Source organism: Vipera ursinii (genome assembly GCF_947247035.1).
Source record: "Vipera ursinii genome assembly, chromosome: 3".
Classification (NCBI taxonomy): domain Eukaryota; kingdom Metazoa; phylum Chordata; class Lepidosauria; order Squamata; family Viperidae; genus Vipera; species Vipera ursinii.
Window position 1 is genome coordinate 45,555,527 of NC_139516.1, and position 17,794 is coordinate 45,573,320.

The 17,794-nt window shown below is 38.7% G+C and overlaps 1 protein-coding gene across 4 annotated transcripts in view; it reads left to right on the forward strand.

Moving 5' to 3' along the window:
- The window catches only part of PLEKHA6 (pleckstrin homology domain containing A6), a 222,197-nt gene that overhangs the window by 55,963 nt on the left and 148,440 nt on the right, over positions 1–17,794 (forward strand). Inside the window, exon 1 of one of the 4 annotated variants that reach the window (XM_083359221.1) lies at positions 12,440–12,673. The exons of the other annotated variants lie outside the window; for them this stretch is intronic. The gene's annotated coding sequence lies outside the window, so the exon portion shown is untranslated. Of the gene's footprint in view, positions 1–12,439; positions 12,674–17,794 lie in introns of those variants that run through there. 4 annotated transcript variants of the gene reach the window in all.

Sequence of the window (17,794 nt, forward strand, 5' to 3'; positions counted from 1 at the left end):
GAGCATTCAGTAGTCCAGTTTCCTTGTATTTGGCTTATCAGTAGCACATTGTGTTGCAGTTAGCTAAACTGCAATGAATAGCCATGCTGCTTTTTCAGCCTAATGCAGCCCTGCCCCTCAGCTTCATTTCTTCAGTCTTCCAGTTTTTTGAGTTCACTGGGAATCTTCTGCCAGTTCTTTATGAGACAAATTGTTTACTTGGTTGTTTTCCTCTTTGGAATAGTTGGATTGGGAGCGCAATGAATTATGTAGAGCTCACGAGCAGAAGAGACTAAGAATAGGGGCAGGAAGCAGCAAGAACTCTGTGAAAGACTAGAATGGTTGACTTGAAGTCGCTCACAACTCTTGTTCCATTCTTGTCTAGCTGCAAGCTCCCCTTACTTGCTGAGTCATGCCAGTGAATTTCAGATAGAACAGATTCCACCTTTTCATCAGTCTAAATTGGGCCTTCCTTTATGAACTCTGTTGAATTAAAGAATGTGCTAGTGATAAAAATATGCAATGAAGACACACATGAATGGAAATGTGCAACTTTCCTCAGCTTCTCAGAAGAGAGAGTCATTGTGAAATCTCATGTCTCTCTCTAACTCAGAACCAATTCACACAGTGCATTAATGGATAGATATAGAAACATTCAACACCTACTGGCTGATTGTATCTATCTAGCAGGTAGACTACATGTTTCCAGGGAAAGATTCAGAGTACAGAAGTGTTATTTATTCAGAAGACCACTTTTTAAAATTTCAAATTTGAGGTTAAAAATAGTGTGTGAATTGAAACACTGCAAAACCTCTCAGGATTTATGTGGCTATCTGATTTTCTGAAGACCATGAGCACCAATGAAAGATTACAACTTGAATGTGCTCGGTTCCAGATAAGTGTTTGGGTACAATAAAGCTTGACCAGACTGTCAGGAGAAAAACTGTTCAATTGAAATGACCTCTTCCTCACAGAAATTGCTATCCTACCAACATATTTTACCAGCTCCTTATTCAATAGCTGTGCAGTATGTGCTAAAAGCCAGCTTCAAATTATTCAAAGGTTAGCAGGAGATTTTTGAAAGTAAGAATTTGTCCATGTTCAGAAGCTGTTTTTCCTGAAGGCAAATGCTCTTCAGATCAATAAATTCTTGTCTCTCAGATAGGCATATCCATAGGTGAACAAAAGTAAGTGAAGAGAACATAAATGAGTTAAGCAGTGTCTTTATTAGTTTTGAAATCTAAGGTCAGGAAGGTGAGACCTTGCATGACAGTCTGTAACCTTGGCTGAGGGTTTGCAGACAGCTTGCTAAAATCCTTTCTGGCTGAGAGATAAGAGCTGGAAGTCTACGCATTCCAGCTAAAATATTGGCCATGTTTGCAAGAGGCTGGTGAAGACAGACAGCCGTGAGTTCACTTTCAGGCCAATATGTTTTATTTCTTTTCTAAGAATGTCTTAATGAATTTATCCTCTGTGCTGAGGATAAATAGCTGCCAAGCCTGTGTTCTCACATCACATATTGTTCCAGAGCAAAGCAATGTTTTTATACAAGAAATATGAATCAATTATTTATTTGTCATATTTAAATTACCATGCTAATGTAGTATACTAATAATAGATGGAGGTGTGTTTAGTAAGGTTTAAACATTGCAACAAAACATGGTTTATTTTGACAGGAATATGCTACCAGGTTCCTCCTGCTTTTCTCTTCCAGCAAAGGCATAGAAGAAATTTGAGAAATTTTATTTTGATTTTTTTTATTAGCCAAGCTTGCATTTACCAAGCCAGGATTAAATCTATTATAATATGCATTATGAAAATGACTTGTTATATAAGGAAGGCAACAAAAGATGCCTTCCTTCCTTCTTTCCTTCCTTCAGGGCCTGCTTTGTATGCCTCTATGAGCTCCTGGAGAAAAGATATCATATGAATCAAATAAATAATTGATAATACATGTTTAAAAAATTAAGACAGAGGTAGGCTTGGGAATGACCCATATCTCTCCTACTAGACCTGGGATGTTTGAGGCTTCAGACTGAAAGACAAAAATATTTTGGAGTGGGCATGCAGGCCACACCTGTCATCTCTTGAAAGAAGCTGCACCTTTTCCTGAGCTTGCACGGTAACCACACAGACTCAGGAAAATACCCATTTGGGCCAAGGAGATGTTCTCAGAGTGTGGGTGCCTCCTCTGAAGCATCTTGGCGCATCCTGTCTGTGTCTCCTCAACTCAAATGAGTATTTCTTGGAATCATGCACCTCTTAGGCAAGCTCAGGAAAACTTTTTTTTCTTTTCTTCAAAAGACACTAATAGGTGCAGTATGTCTAAGACAGACATGTCAAACACAAGGCCCGGGGGCCAGATCCGGCCCACGAAGTGGTTTCATGTGGCCCGCGAAGCCATCCTGGAAACAGTGAGGGAACGGCCCCCACTGCCTTGGCCCTGGCCCAGAGACCCTCCTTCTACCAGAGACCCTCAGATCTGTCCCACTCCTGCCCGGGCCCCCATAGGCACCCTTCATGCAAACGTTGTAGAGCTGGCCACGCTCACCCAGTAGGCCATACACACTCTAGCCATGCCCACCCAGTAGGCCATGGCCAGCCTGGCCCCCTGAGGGCAGCCGCAATGCTGATGCGGCCCTCAATGAAATTGAGTTTGACACCCCTGGTCTAAGATGAGGATCATTTTGTCTTCTGATCCGAAGTGCTACATACCCCTAACCCAGAGTATGGGTGTATACATACATACATACATACATACATACATACATACATACATACATACACAGTGGTACTTCAGTACTCATCATTAATTAGTTCTGTGAAGCACTATGAGTAGCAAAAACGATGAGTACCAAGCAAATTTTTCCCATAAGGAATAATGTAGTGAGTCAATGAGTTTCAAAGCAGTTGAGTACCAAGGTACTGCTCTGTGTGTGTGTGTGTGTGTGTGTCTGTGTGTGTCTGTGTGCATGCTCATCAAGTCACTACGTTATTCTTTATGGGAAAAATTGTTTCGTACTCATCATTTTTGGTACTCATTGGAAATAGATATATAGATATGAGACAGATAGATAGATAGATACAGTGGTGGGATTCAAATATGTGAACAACTGGTTCTTTGTGTGGATGCTACTTCCGGAAGTCCATTCTGGGCCTGGGCAACAAAAAATTAGCTACCGGTTCTGCTGAAGTGGTGCAAATGGCTGAATCCCACCAGTTTTATCCCTCCCCCCTTAGCATTTTTTCCTGCCATAGAAATCCATCATAAAAAAGCAGAATAGCTGGATTTTCATTTTGTACCAAATTATGGTTTACTGAATAAGCCATCATTTGCTGGATGCAGAGGCTGAGTGTGGATTTAAAAGACTGGCTCACCAATATACAGATGAAACTTGCTGTACTTGTTGCTGGCATTAAGGTGAGCTGTAACATGTTGAACAGATGTGTAGATGTGATAATGGACTGGAAGAGAGCCATAAATATAGGGTGAATCTCCATAAGATAGAAGTAGTTCATGGATTCTGGAACTGGACAAGACCTTACCTCTGTATGGACCCCTCTTTATTCTGTACACCTTGTAAGAAGAGCTATCAACTGAAGCTGAAGTGTAGCTATAACTGATTCACTACTACAATATCTCCTAGACATAGATTTCATGGCCCCAGTAAGTAAGTTCTGGCAACCTTCTGGTGAGATTGTGGCAATGAATCTCATGCAGCTGGTACAAAATAGCAAGACTGACTGGCATATAAGTACATCAACTGCTTGCATGCCAGCAATCGGGCCACACACACAAACAAAGCTCCATCCTCAGGATGCAGGCAGTATTCAAAACCACACCTCCTCCAGTCTGCTGAAAAACCTTTCTCCATGGCACTGATTCCTGGTGCCCAAAAGGTTGGGGACCTCTGCTCTATGCTGCTGGTCGGATCTCAGTGCAGCGCAACAGGAAGAGGTATGATGCCTTCTACACATGAACCAAAGTCTTCTCTGACTTGTGGCATCCTGACTTTGAAATGCCTTTCCCCAGAGCTTTGCTTTTTCATCCCCTGATGAAGATCAGACCTTTTACTTAGCATTTGGATCTTAACAGCCACAGGCTAGCTGTGATCTATTGTTGCTTATGAAAATGTGTCCCTTATCTAGTATTGTCACTTATTTCATTCATTCAAACTATGACTTAATTTTATTGCTCTTGTATTTTTTTATGTATTTGATAAATTGTCATCAATCCTGAGATCCTTAGGGTGGGCTATGAATATTTAACAATTGAATAATAGCTGTGTTCTCACAATACCTTAGCAATAGAGTAGCTATTGATACCTTGTGTGTATCTGACTGAATATACCTGTTTTACTTCTGGTTGCTTTTTGACCAAATGAAACAGGCAGATGTAATCATAAAATAGTGGGCTTTGTGGAAGCAAATTGTCAAAAGGGATCCTAGATTCTAAACACTCTGGTCAGGCCAGCCAAATTGATGGTTTTATTTTTCATTCCAATTCAGGGGTGGCCTCCACCTCTGAAGAAGAATTGGATACACATTCCAATTCACGTGAACCACATTGTTCTGTGTATGAAAATGATTATTATAATAACCTGTTTCACAGAGAAGACATGCAATAAAACACTTTACTTGCCTACAGAAAAAACAATTTCTTAATTACTGCTTTCTTTCATCTGGGATTCTGAGATTCATCACAATTGTTTCTGGGTGTCAAAATAGCAAAGTAAAGGCTCTTATAAATCTTTTGTAACCAAGAAGTTCAAAAAGGAATATGTGTATCCAAATCTCAAAATCAGCAAAAAGCAAATATTGAGAGTATATGTGGGGCAGATTGTTTGGAACAATACTGCTACTTTTTGCATTTTGTACATTCACACAAATCTGTAAGGAAGCAGTGGCGATGTACTGTTTAAGAGTAGACCACAAGTATGACATTTGCCTAAATGTAGTTCCTATAAACTATCCATTCATATTGCCTTGCCTATTTTAAATAGTTATAAAGTGGACTCTAGAAGCAAATGTGATGCCAAGACAATTTGTTGCTTGGCACTATAGTTTGTATCTGTTCTCAGACCTTTGAAACCTGGCATTGGCTGATGTAGATTTGTCTACATTGCAGTTTGTTATCATTCGAGATTTGGGGAGCAGATAAGCTACATACTTAAAAAAACAAAAACAAACAAAAAAAACCCCAGGGAAGATTCTGCCAAATGTGTTTAGCTTTTGTACTGTGCCAAATACCAGATAGGTTGAGCCAAGTTCTGTACTGTATAAAATATCAAGTCTTCCCCTCAGTGGGAGCATTTTGGTTTAGCTGAAACATTTTTCTCTTAGAGGAAGTAAGAGAGAATCCTCTTAAAACTGGCAGGAAGAAATGTTGGAGGTGTCCTTAGCTGCTTCCTCAGTCCACATTCCAATCTGGAAATATTTTTGTTTACTCAGCCCAGAACTAGTTTCATTCTGTCAACAGTGGCCAAACAGGTGTGGCGATCATGCTGCAATTATTACAGTAAGATACAAATTCAGTATAAGATGAGAGAAATTCTGTAGGAAGCCAGTAATGGTCTCATGTTGTGAAAACATTAATTTAATCCCACTACCCTCATATTGGTTTGACTGTAAATTCCAAACTGTGTTGCATGTATTGCATTATGGAATAGTTTATTTAACAATGGCTCAATCAGTAGACAACAATGGCTGGTTCACAGAGTTCACTAATCAGCAGACCACATTATGGAATAACACAGACATGTCAAACACAAGGCCCGGGGGCCAGATCCGCCCCGTGAAGTGGTTTCATGCGGCCTGCGAAGCCATCCTGGAAACAGTGCGGGAACGGCCCCCACTGCCTTGGCCCTGTCCTAGAGACCCTCCTTCTGCCAGAGACCCTCAGATCTGTCCCACTCCTGCCCAGGCCCCCATAGGTACCCTTGATGCGAACGATGTAGAGCTGGCCACGCCCACTCAGTAGGCCATATGCACTTTAGCCATGCCCACCCAGTAGGCCACACTCACCCAGGCCACACCCACCTGGCCCCCTGAGGGCAACCGCAATGCTGATGCGGCCCTCAATGAAATTGAGTTTGACACCCCTGGAATAACATGATACATGAGCCCAGTGCCCGTCTAGCCTGATCACACAGCTAGTTAGTAGGTTACATTTTACACTAAACCAAAAGTGCTAAACCAATTAGCAATCGGAAGACATGATGAATATCATTCAAAAGAGACAATCAAAAAGCCAAAAAGAAAACAAAAATTCCAAAACACCATTTCACCAGAAATCAACACCCAGATGAGCAGAGATTTTCACCAAGATTGACATTAGACCAACAATCATGAAGCAAATAATATGCCAATCAAGAAACAACCAGTGCAGACAAACAAGCTAACAGTAAACCACAGCCCAATCAAGGAACCACCAAGACTACTCCCATAAACACTGACAGGGCAAGCCACTAATGTATAAAATGGAGTTCTAATGTATAAAATGAATTCCACTCCCTACTAGCACTGATGATGTTATCTAGTTTGGTAATGAGACATCTGCAAGAAAACCACCAATCTCAGAGAGCACCAAGGACCCCAATCCTGAGCTACAAATATTCTCTTCTTTAAATCTTTTAAAGCTATAACAAGATTAGATTTTGTCAGGTTATTGCACTGTGGTAAGCTTTAATGTGGACGATAGAGAATGAGGTGGCTGGATGGAGTCACTGAAGCAGTAGGCGTGAGCTTAAATGGACTCCAGAAGATGGTAGAGGACAGGAAGGCCTGGAGGAATGTTGTCCATAGGGTCGCAGCTAACAACAACAAAGCTTTAATGTAGTTTGTTAGCCATCGCAGTTTGTTCAAATAATGATTAAAATAGTAACAGCACAATATGCTAAAATGTAAAAGTCTAAACATGCTAGATTTTCTACACAGCTAACAAAAACAATAGCTTTGATAACCCACCACCCTGAATGTAAGCTTTCCTGCACAACTACAAGCTATCCATACATATAAAAAAGATATGATGGGGTTTGGGGTTGCTTATGTCAACACTGCTCCTTCAGGAATCCAAACTTTGCATGACAATAACATTTCATATATTTTACAGCACAGCTTGCAGTACACTGATGTCCAGACTATGCCTGAGCCAGATCCTGCCACTGAATTGGTAAAAATCAAGTGGTCTATGATATAAAAAAAATCCCCACTGATTCTGACAAAAAATGTATCAAGATTTTTACTTCATAAAATTAAACTCTGGAGATTTCTTTCCAGGTTATCTACTTTAATTTCCATTTCACCATGGAAGACTTACAGCTTGCAGCAAGAACACATCCCAAAAGTTTTCAGATGAATTAACTTGCCTTTTACAATAGTGGGATTATGAGTGTGACTTCAGAACCATGGAGGAAACAAATTTGCTGTTTGGCTGAAAATAAATGTCAAAATAACTTTAGCAATGTGCTTTGAAAACCAGCCCTATTTCAAATGATACCAGGGTTTCTCGAGCTGAATAGCTTATAAACAACCATCCAGAATAACAGGAACAGTAAGGATGGTCTATTACCAGGCTTTGTTTCACATGCTGTGCATAGGGTGGATGATTTGCACCCTACAGAATAGGGAGAGAGAATATATAGTCAAGAGCCAGTTTGATGCAGTTGCTAAGGCATCAGCTTAGAAACTGGAAACCATGAGTTTTAGCCCTTTGGCACAAAGTTAGCTGGGTGACCTTCAGCCAGTCACCTTTCCTCACCCTTAGGAAGGAGACAATGGCAAACCACTTCTGAAAAATCTTGCCCAAAAAAGCTGCAGGGACTTGTTCACACACTCTTCAAGAACTGGGCATGATTGAACAAAAGTAGAAAGAAAAAAAACACCAGGGAGAGGTAATATATTGTACCACTTCTGTATTGGGTAATAACTAGGAAACCTGAGATAAGAAAACTGGATTCAGATTCTGGTCATCCAGGATGCTTATTTGAATAAATTCTCATTTAGACTTAAAACTCAAATTGGATTGCACATTTACCTTGTGTGTGTGTGTTTGTGTGTGTGTGGGGGGGGTTTGCAATGCCTCAGTTAAAGATGTTAAGTTTGTTAGCTGGAAAGCTGACTGCCCATGTTCAACAACTTACCCAGCGTCATGCAACTGGGTAAACTCCTGTTACTTTCCCCAGCTCCTGCCCACCTAGCAGTTCAAAAGCATGCAGATGTGGGTAAATAAATAGGTACCACTTTGCTGGGAAGGTAACAGCATCCCAGGCACCTTGGCATATAGTCATGCTGGCTACATGACCACAGAAAAAGTCTTCAGACAATGCTGGCTCCTCGGCTAAGAAATGGAGAGGGGAACTGCCCCCTAAAGTCGGAGATGACCGGACAGGGGAAACCTTTACCTTCAGTGTACCTAAAAATGTATATTTACTACCTTCAACACCTTATTTTAATAAATTACATTAGAGAGAAATTCACGTCTATAGGAAGAGGAATCCTAAGTATGTGTAACTGAACACAAACAGAATTTTTGATGTCAGTGGATAAACAGGAAAATGCCTCCTTCAGACTTTGTCACTCAATCTAGATGGGCTGGAAATTATATGGAAGGACTGCTATGCATAATCTTAAAGGAACAATTTGATCACTAGAATTAGAATAATTTACAGATGTAATGAAACTATGGCTCACATAAAATAAACATCAGACATTTTCAATTGAATGATGAATTAGATGAAGAAATTGATACAAAATATAAAGTTCTCTTTAAATTTCATGTTCTCACTATTATAGCTACATGGTTTTAGTAGAAGTATATGGCATTCATTTGCCAAAGGGATGTCAGTGTCTGATGCTACTGGATCAGTATTCGTACTAGATGATGTGAATTTTCTCACAAATAGAAACTGATTCCATGGAATACAAATATCAGTAATATTTTTTACTGAAACAAGCAAAACCTGAAGGGCTAAATCTCTCTGCTGTAACCTTGGCATCCAAAACGCAATACAAATACTTGTGCTATAGCATCACACTGAATATATGTAGGAAAGAGATGTATTTCTACATGTATCACAAAGAACCTGCTATTATGAATTGCACTGGCTTTGCTGACTCACTGCCAGGCTTATGTTTGCATAGGATTTTGTTTTAAATCCCAGGAGAAACGTGTAAAGGCCTGGCCCACACAGTGCGATCAGCAAAGAGGATACAAGCATGTCAGAGGAAACTGTTCAACACTTCATATAAATTTGACTATTATTGCCCCTTCTACTTTATTCCAAAACTGAGTAATGAAATATTGCACTTCTGGATTGACTTAAATGATTCATAGCTAGGATAAATATTTTCAAAACTGGATATGAATTACAAGTGGACTTTAGGAAATTCTACCTTGCCTTTGAAAATATATATTTATCAGCAACTGTAACTTATGAAATTGAGCATTTTCAACAACACTGCAAACTCTAGATTAATTTGCTGTCCAAAGCATAGTATAAAGTAGATCTGGTTAAAATGTCCACAGAACACATACACAGCCACGTAAGTATATACATTCTATACATGAAGGTAGATATAGAGATTAATAAATTTCCAAATAAATACTCCAGATTTGTTGGTGCTGATAAGACATAGTATGAAGAGGATGTAGTAGGAACAGCAGAATATATTTTTACCAATGCAGCATTCTGGGAGCAGGAATGTGGAATCAATTCAGAATTGCCCCATGCGCCCAGAGTTTAAACCCTTCCCTACCACTAATTGGGATCAAAAAACCTTTTCTTTGATTAGCTCCAGTGAGATATTGTAGGTGGGGAGAGGTGTTAGTCAAAAATGAGGAGTTCGGTAGCACCTTTTCCATCTAACACATTTTATTAGAAAACATAAGTTTTTGTGAGCCAAACCTGATACCATCAGATGAGTCTTATGCCTTTTAGTAAAATGTATTAGTTAAAAAGGTGCTACAAGACATCTTTTGTTTTTTGACTTTCAGTTAGATGGCAAGTCTGGCAAATCAGTGTCTATCACTCCCTGTGCACGATCTTCCTACCTGGTATGATATATCAGGAACTTACTGTTTCCAGAAACCAATACCGTACTCATCAACATTGTAACTTAGTCCACCCTTCTCCTATGCTGCCTCTTCATAGTTTAAAGTGTAAGAGGTAATATCATTGCTTGCGCTGTTCTCATCTTTGTATGGCATCTAAATATGTTTTCTAAGGCTTTCATGGCTGCTCTATCAAGTGCTGGTCCATGGTATATTTCTTGAACTGCTTGTTCTTTTACAATTAATGGTTGATCCTAAAAGGCAGAAGTTATCAACCACTTCAATATCCTTATTGTCAATTCTAAAGCGTGGTCTTAATTTTAATTTTAGCCCCATTGTTTCATGGTGCTCCTTGACTTTTTTAACCAAAGCTTACAGATCTTTTGCATGTTTGGCTATCATGGTAGTGTCATCAGTTTAGCTCAGGTTATTAATGTTTCTTCCTCCAGTTTTAAAATTATGCTTATCTTTCAACCCAACTTTTTAAAAGATATGTTTAACATAAATGTTGAATAAATAAGAGGAGAATATGCACATTGGGCTCCAAGATCACTGCAGATGGGGACTGTAGCCAAGAAATTAAAAGACGCTTGCTCCTTGGGAGGAAAGCCATGTCAAATCTAGACAGCACACTAAAAAGCAGAGAAATCACCCTGTCAACAAAAGTGCGTATAGTCAAGGCTATGGTCTTCCCAGTTGCAATGTATGGCAGTGAAAGTTGGACCATAAGAAAGGCTGAGCGCCAAAGAATTGAAGCCTTTGAACTATGGTGCTGGAGAAGACTCCTGCGAGTCCCTTGGACTGCAAGGCAATCAAACCGGTCAGTCCTAGAGGAGATCAACCCTGACTGCTCTTTAGAAGGCCAGATCCTGAAGCTAAAACTCAAATACTTTGGCCACCTAATGAGAAGGAAGGACTCACTGGAGAAGAGCCTAATGCTGGGAAAGATTGAGAGCAAGAGAAGAAGGGGACGACAGAGAATGAGGTGGCTGGATGGAGTCACTGAAGCAGTAGGTGTGAGCTTAAATGGACTCCAGAAGATGGTAGAGGACAGGAAGGCCTGGAGGAACATTGTCCATAGGGTCGCGATGGGTCGGACACGACTCCACAACTAACAACAACAACATGCACATGCCATTTTCTTAATAATTAAGGAAGCAATTCAGTGGTCCAAGGCTAACATCCATGAACAGAAAAAAATGCATCTGATTTTCCTCTCTAAGACTGGTGAACATGGAGGGGTTCTTGAATCCTCTTCCCCATACCTCTTGGTCCACCTGATGGGAAAAGTCAGAAAAGGGAATGTGATATGATTTGAATGGATGGAGGACGAACGTTTATGTTCCAAGTCTTCTATGACACTTCTGATCAGAAGGATTGTTCCTTCCCACATTTCCACCCTGCAATTTATTACAAATAGGATGATGGACTTCCTTGGGTGCTGCTGTTAGAACAATCCAGTAGAACAAACGCATTAATTATTCTACTGCATGTTATTAGTTGTGTAAGAAGGCATCTGTTTGACACTGTTGATTGTTTAAGCTCATAGTAAAGTAATCCAATTACTGTTTATCAAATATGTAATTACAGCTGCAGCACTTATTTGGGAGTGAGGTTCATTAAATACAATAAGACTTGCTTCAGACATTATCACCATGAAAAGAATTTCACAATAACGCTCCAATCCTCTACATGCAGCAGAAAAGCACAGTGAACAATGGGGCTTCTTTCTCAAAAGGCATGTGTAGGGCTGCAACGAATTGATATGATCAACCTTTTCCTTAAAAAAAATCACTCACATTTTTTAAAGTATACCGTTGAACTGGATTGAGGGTATTTTGCTTATCCTCAAAGTTGAAAACTGTTTTTGAAATTAAAAACTAAATTAAAAATGTGTTAAAGAACTTAATCTTATTCATGCACGAGATATCTTTCACTTGTATGTTCCCCACCTCCTGAATCCTCAAATCACTTGCTTTAAAATCAGTGAATGAAACTCTTCTCCTTTGTACTTCTTCTGCACCTTGTTTATACAGTCTCTAGAAGAATAACACTTTCTGACATATTTTGAAATTCTTCAAATATGTTAAAATGTATTACTTAATGTTATATTTCTGCCCTTTGACTGAGCATTTAACCAGCTTTCGACGTATGGTTTCTATGAATAAGATAAAAATACAGGTTTGTATTTGACGGAGTTCACTATTTACTCTTTGTGAATACTACGGAGCGTTCTTAGTTTGCAGTAGCACAGCTAGAGGGCTGCCTCCTATTATAGTACTAAGGAAACACAGAGGGGTGGTGATAGAGAGGCGAGTAAATGGGTGTGTGTGTATTTATATATAACTGACCCAACCTGCAGTTTCAGATTTCAGATCTAGCTTATCACCCTGCCAGTTCCTTCCAGTCTTTGGATATTCCTCTGCCTTTTTGCTGACGGATCTGTTAGGGTGAAGAAAGGAGCTGTTACAGCTTCTTTTTTTTCTCTTTTCCTCTTCCTTTTTTCCTTTAAGTTCTTCGGTGAAAGTTCCCAACTGTCTTTTTCCAGTCTCCACCTTTAAGTTGTCAGTCGTGATAACAGGGATTTAACGACGAGATCTTGTACTCAAGACTGCAGAGGGATGCTGCTCACTTTACCTGAAGGTAAAAATATATGTTCCAATGGAGAACTTATGCTAACCTTCTTTCCAGCTTTACAAACATTGTGAAAATCATTTCTCTGGGTTGAGATACAGGACTGGCAGTTTGAATGCGCTTCCAATTAATATTTAAAACAGACCTATCCTGGTTGGTATAAAGTCTAGGAGTTGTGGAGAGCATGGGAAGGGAGGAAGATGAGTTCAAATACTTTTGTGTAAGATTATGAGAAATTAAATTACAGATGTGTTAAATTTATGACACATGTGCTTAGGTATGAATCTTAATATAAACACACAAGTACACCCATTTTGTCCAGAACCTTCAATGTTATCTAGGGGTAATATTGTTCCAAAATGGAATTTATGCTGAAGTTAGAAGTTAGAATCTGATTTCAAAGCTACAATTCTGTTTTATTCACTGTATAAATGTTATGTACCTTGCATGATATAAATGCCAGTTTGATGCAAATTATAAGATTATATATCTTGGTTTTGCAACACCTGGAACTAATTCCATGCATTGCTTGTACAGTAGCTTGAAATGTGTATGTTGCTCTGTTTGGGTGTAGACAATACCTATGCAAACCTTAGTTTGAAAGGGGGTGCCCTGTGATAGAGAGAGAGAGAAAGAAAGAAAGAAAGAAAGAAAGAAAGAAAGAAAGAAAGAAAGAAAGAAAGAAAGAAAGAAATGATGTGGTTATTTTAAAGGAATGTATGTGCTATTAATTACAGGTGGTCCTCTGGTTACAACAGCAACTAAAACCAGAATTTCTGTTGCCAAGCAATGTGGCTATGTAGCACAATGTTGTGTGATCCTAGAAGACCTGTCATATCCTCAGGACAATGTGGGCTTTAAAGTGGGAAGAGATGGGAGTCCCAAGAAAGTGAGAGCCATCAGTGAGAGCTGCAGGCAGAAGGGGAAGGGATATTGCAGGCAGGCACTCTAGAATGCAGGCAGGTGCGTGAGGGCCAGAGGGGCTGCTGGCAGATGCTCCACAGTGTGGGCAGATATACAAGTGCTGCAGGGGGCTAGGGGGATTCTGTGAACTGTGCTCCTAAGCACAGGAGGGCATTGCTCAGGGGGAGCACCATGGGCTCTGGAGTGCAGGTGGGCAAAAACACAGCAGAAACTGGAGCAAATTCCAACTTCCTGCTGGCTTCTCCACTGATTTTGCTTGAAGGAAGCCAGCAAGGAACATTTGAAATTGTAATCATGTGATTACGGGAGTGTTGTGATGGCTTGAACTCCAAGGTTGCAAGTTCCCCTTGTTCAGTGCCATTGTAATTTTGAACGGTTGCTGAGGGCTACTTGTTATGTATTTGTCTGCTGCCTTCCGGAAGTTAGAGAATTTTAATTTCAATCAACTCCAAGTCAGAGACGATGGAAGCTGCATAGCATTTTCAGGTGTGGGACACAAATTCTTAATCACTATCTTGTGAGAATCAGAATGAATTTTAGAAGAAACTTTCTGGGGAAAAAAGTTACTCTTAAATGTCATATCACTACTGGTACAATTAGACTGCAGTAGGGTTAGATTAAATGCCTATGATAGTTCACCTTACTGCTCAAGATTACAGTTATCATGATATCTCATATTTCTCTCTCCCAGCATGTAGAACTTGACAGAATACCAGGGTCTGTCTGCAATTCTGTCCATCTGACTGGCATAGTGCCAGACTGATCAGGAAATAGATCTCAAAGTTTGTTGCTATGTTCTATAGGTAACCTCTAGTGTTTGGAGACAATCTGTTTAATGGTCATATATTGTAGCCATGTTGATACACAAATTTACACTTTAATCTGAATATACTGTTTGTCAGCTTTAGGAAAAAATGTTAATGATGGGGTTATTTGATAATATATCTCCAGGCCAAAGTTCAGTGAAAATGGTTCATTTCTGTGGCGTCCTTTTAATCACTTGGTTATCTATTATGGTTGCTTATTACATTAAAAAATAATAATTCTGTATATGGTCAGCTGTGGTGTAACAGAATACTGGTCTTGAATCTAAACTGACACTCAGCTATGGAATTTAATTGGATTATTGCATCATTCTAGGCCAAATGTGGTTGTTTGCCTTTGATTTGGTGAATTGTAGAAACACAGACACTGTGGCTTGTAAACTCTAGTTTATAACTTAGCATATTGAGCTAGTAATCAGCATACTTAAATAAATCATGGCTCAGTGCAGTTTGTGAGTTCAGTACGGTCATAGTATTATTTTTGCTGGGGTAAAATTGAAGGTGACGTATTACATACGATCTAAGGAAAGATGGAGAATAAACCTAATACATAAAATATAAAGACAATTTATAGATTCTGTGTGTGATGCCCCCCAGAATTGATTTGATTCTCAGTTGTCTTCTTCAACGTCTTGTGTCTGACAATGCTTGCAATTCAATTGAAGATATATCCATTAAAAATAAATTTTACAATTAGTGATCCAGTTTCAGGTTTTCATTCTCTGAGAGTGAGGCCTCTCCTGCCCTTGTGGGACTTTATATTTTGTGAAAACACAATAGATGCAATCTAACAAAATGTAAAGACAAGGATGACTTTTTACCTGTTCCTATCACCTGCTTATAAGGAAAAACAATCTAAAGTATAATAACTTGAAGGAGCTAGCACTATATTATTTCAAAAAATGTGTCTTAATTTTCTACAGTTCTATACAAATACTAAAATTCTATAAAAATGAATTATTTTTCTATAAGGAAAGCCTTCAAACATTTAGTAAGTATTAGTGTAGAAGATGTATGCAACCTAATCAGTTTGTTGGTGTATATTTTGTGATCAATAGTGGTGATTTTTCAGATAATCACATTTGGTCCCTGAATGTGGTCATGCATTATATTTAAGACAGTATTTCAGATTTCAGTGATTCACAAACAGATCTACATCAAAGTTCAAAAAACATTTTACAGTGCATAAGAATGATTGTATCTTTGATTTTCATACTTAAATTCAGTAAAAGTTCTCTCCCTCAAGTTTCGGTTTTCACTTTGCATAAGATGCTTGAATATGTGCATGCCAAATCTGCTCAGAAATCTCTATGCAATTTTGGGGGTTCTAAATTAATGTACCTATTTTAATCACTGTTCCCCAGTAGAGGTTCGCAAGGGGTTCAGTTTTGTGTGCAGTATCCAATTTATGTAAATATAGTTTGGAATTCATTTTAATAAATATGCTGTCTATCTATAAAGACAACAATTTTGATGCATGAGAAAAAGATCTAAAATCCTCAGATGAATAAAATATTGAAGACAATCCAATGCAAGAGCCCACAACACTGGACAATCTTTTGAGTTTTCTTGAACATAATCTGAAGACAGAAATGATCCTGAGAAACAGTATGTGCTTTGTCATAATAACCACATTGTACCTTTCCATACCACTTGATTGGAGCCTGTTGCATTTGTTGTTCCCATACTAATGCAGAACTACTTTATAATGAGAATTCTATGTGAATTGACAGTTGCTTCTTAGAAGATATAGCTGCAGTGAGAGTAAAGGACATTTACACCAGATTGTACTCATGATTCTGTGGGCTTAATATTTCAACTCATCTAAGTTGTATTTTTTTTTCTGATAACACCAAACAGGTTGGAATAATGAAATGTTGCTACTTCCTGGGGGTATTTTGCTATTGCTGTTTTCTAGTTTAGAAATAAACCTACATGAAATCAGATATGTCTTTGCAGCCAAGATTTACAGACTGCTTTTTATAATTTGAACTGAGTACGTCAACGTTCCAGGAATACTCCTGTTTTCCCATTTTAAATAAAAGCTAAAACTTTGTTAATTGCGTTAAAAGAAAACTGAATAACTCTTGGTTCCTCAGCAGCAGGAACCAATAAATATAGTCTTCCAGGTTTGGAGGTTTTGGCATCACTTTCCTTTTTTAGATTCAGCATGTGTTCATCTTCTGATGAAATACCTACCGTAATTTTTTTTTAAAAAAAAACTTAGAACCACCAGTTAGTTACCTTGGCATTTGAAAAACTGAAAAGCTGTGTCTCTTCTACAGGGCTTTGATTGACTTTAATTTATCCAAGCCAAGCAATCCCTCTCATCTTATTTTAAATAGGTCTGGTTCAATTGCAATCACTTCTTTTGCTTTAATTGAGCTTGCAATTACATCTAATTTCCTTTCTGGAAAATGTTTCTTTCCCTGATATGATTACTGATTTTGTAAGCTTCATTAAGCTCCTGCAGTGCCTTACACTGAATATTGAAGAATAAAAGTAGTTCAAGAGAACCTGAATGTTTCACTGCTTGCCTGTCCTGACTGGGTAATCAGTTTGCTGTTAAAAAAAGTATCAAAATTCTAGAAGCTGAAAACAATTTCTACAATACTGGCTTCAGAAATTGCATTTATGTAGGGCGTGCCTATAATATAAACTGCAGGGCTTGGCACCTCTCTATATTGACAAAGAGTGGCCGGATATGATACTCTTGTTTGTAGAATCTGACTAATCCTTTATGGCTATTTGTAAGCTGCAACTTTGATCATAGTGGTGATAGTCAACAGAAGCCATATATTATGGTAATTTAATTTTTATATTTTATTACTTGCTGGCATTCACTGAAGGAAAGATGCCCATGACTTTTACCCAACTTCTTTTACCTGATGAATTGCTTGGCTTTTTCCTTCTATAGGAGCGTCTTAATAGGGAAGATACATTTCAGGATGTTAGAAGTGGAACTACTGTTCCTTTGCAAACTTCAGTGCAATTTATGCTATGATGGATTATAACCACAAAATGACACTATGCCCCAGAACCTTCTAGGCCAGCCTTTTCTAACCTGCATCTTCCAAAGGAGTGGATTTCAATTCCCAGACTTCCCCAGATAGCATGGCCATTGCTGATAAATCTAGAAGCAGAAATTCTCAAATCAGTCAGTTGTCAAATCTGAGAAGGCTACCCTAAGCATGTTTGCAACTTCTTACGGTTTATTATAGATAGTTCTATAGCTGTCCAATTGACATTGGAGATAACAATAAAATAAAAACAATTATCATAAAAAACTCACTAAGCAAAGTCCAAATAAGCAAACCTTAATCATACTAAGGCTCACCCAATACCCAAGCCCACTGCTTGGGAGAAGAGACTAACAGAAATT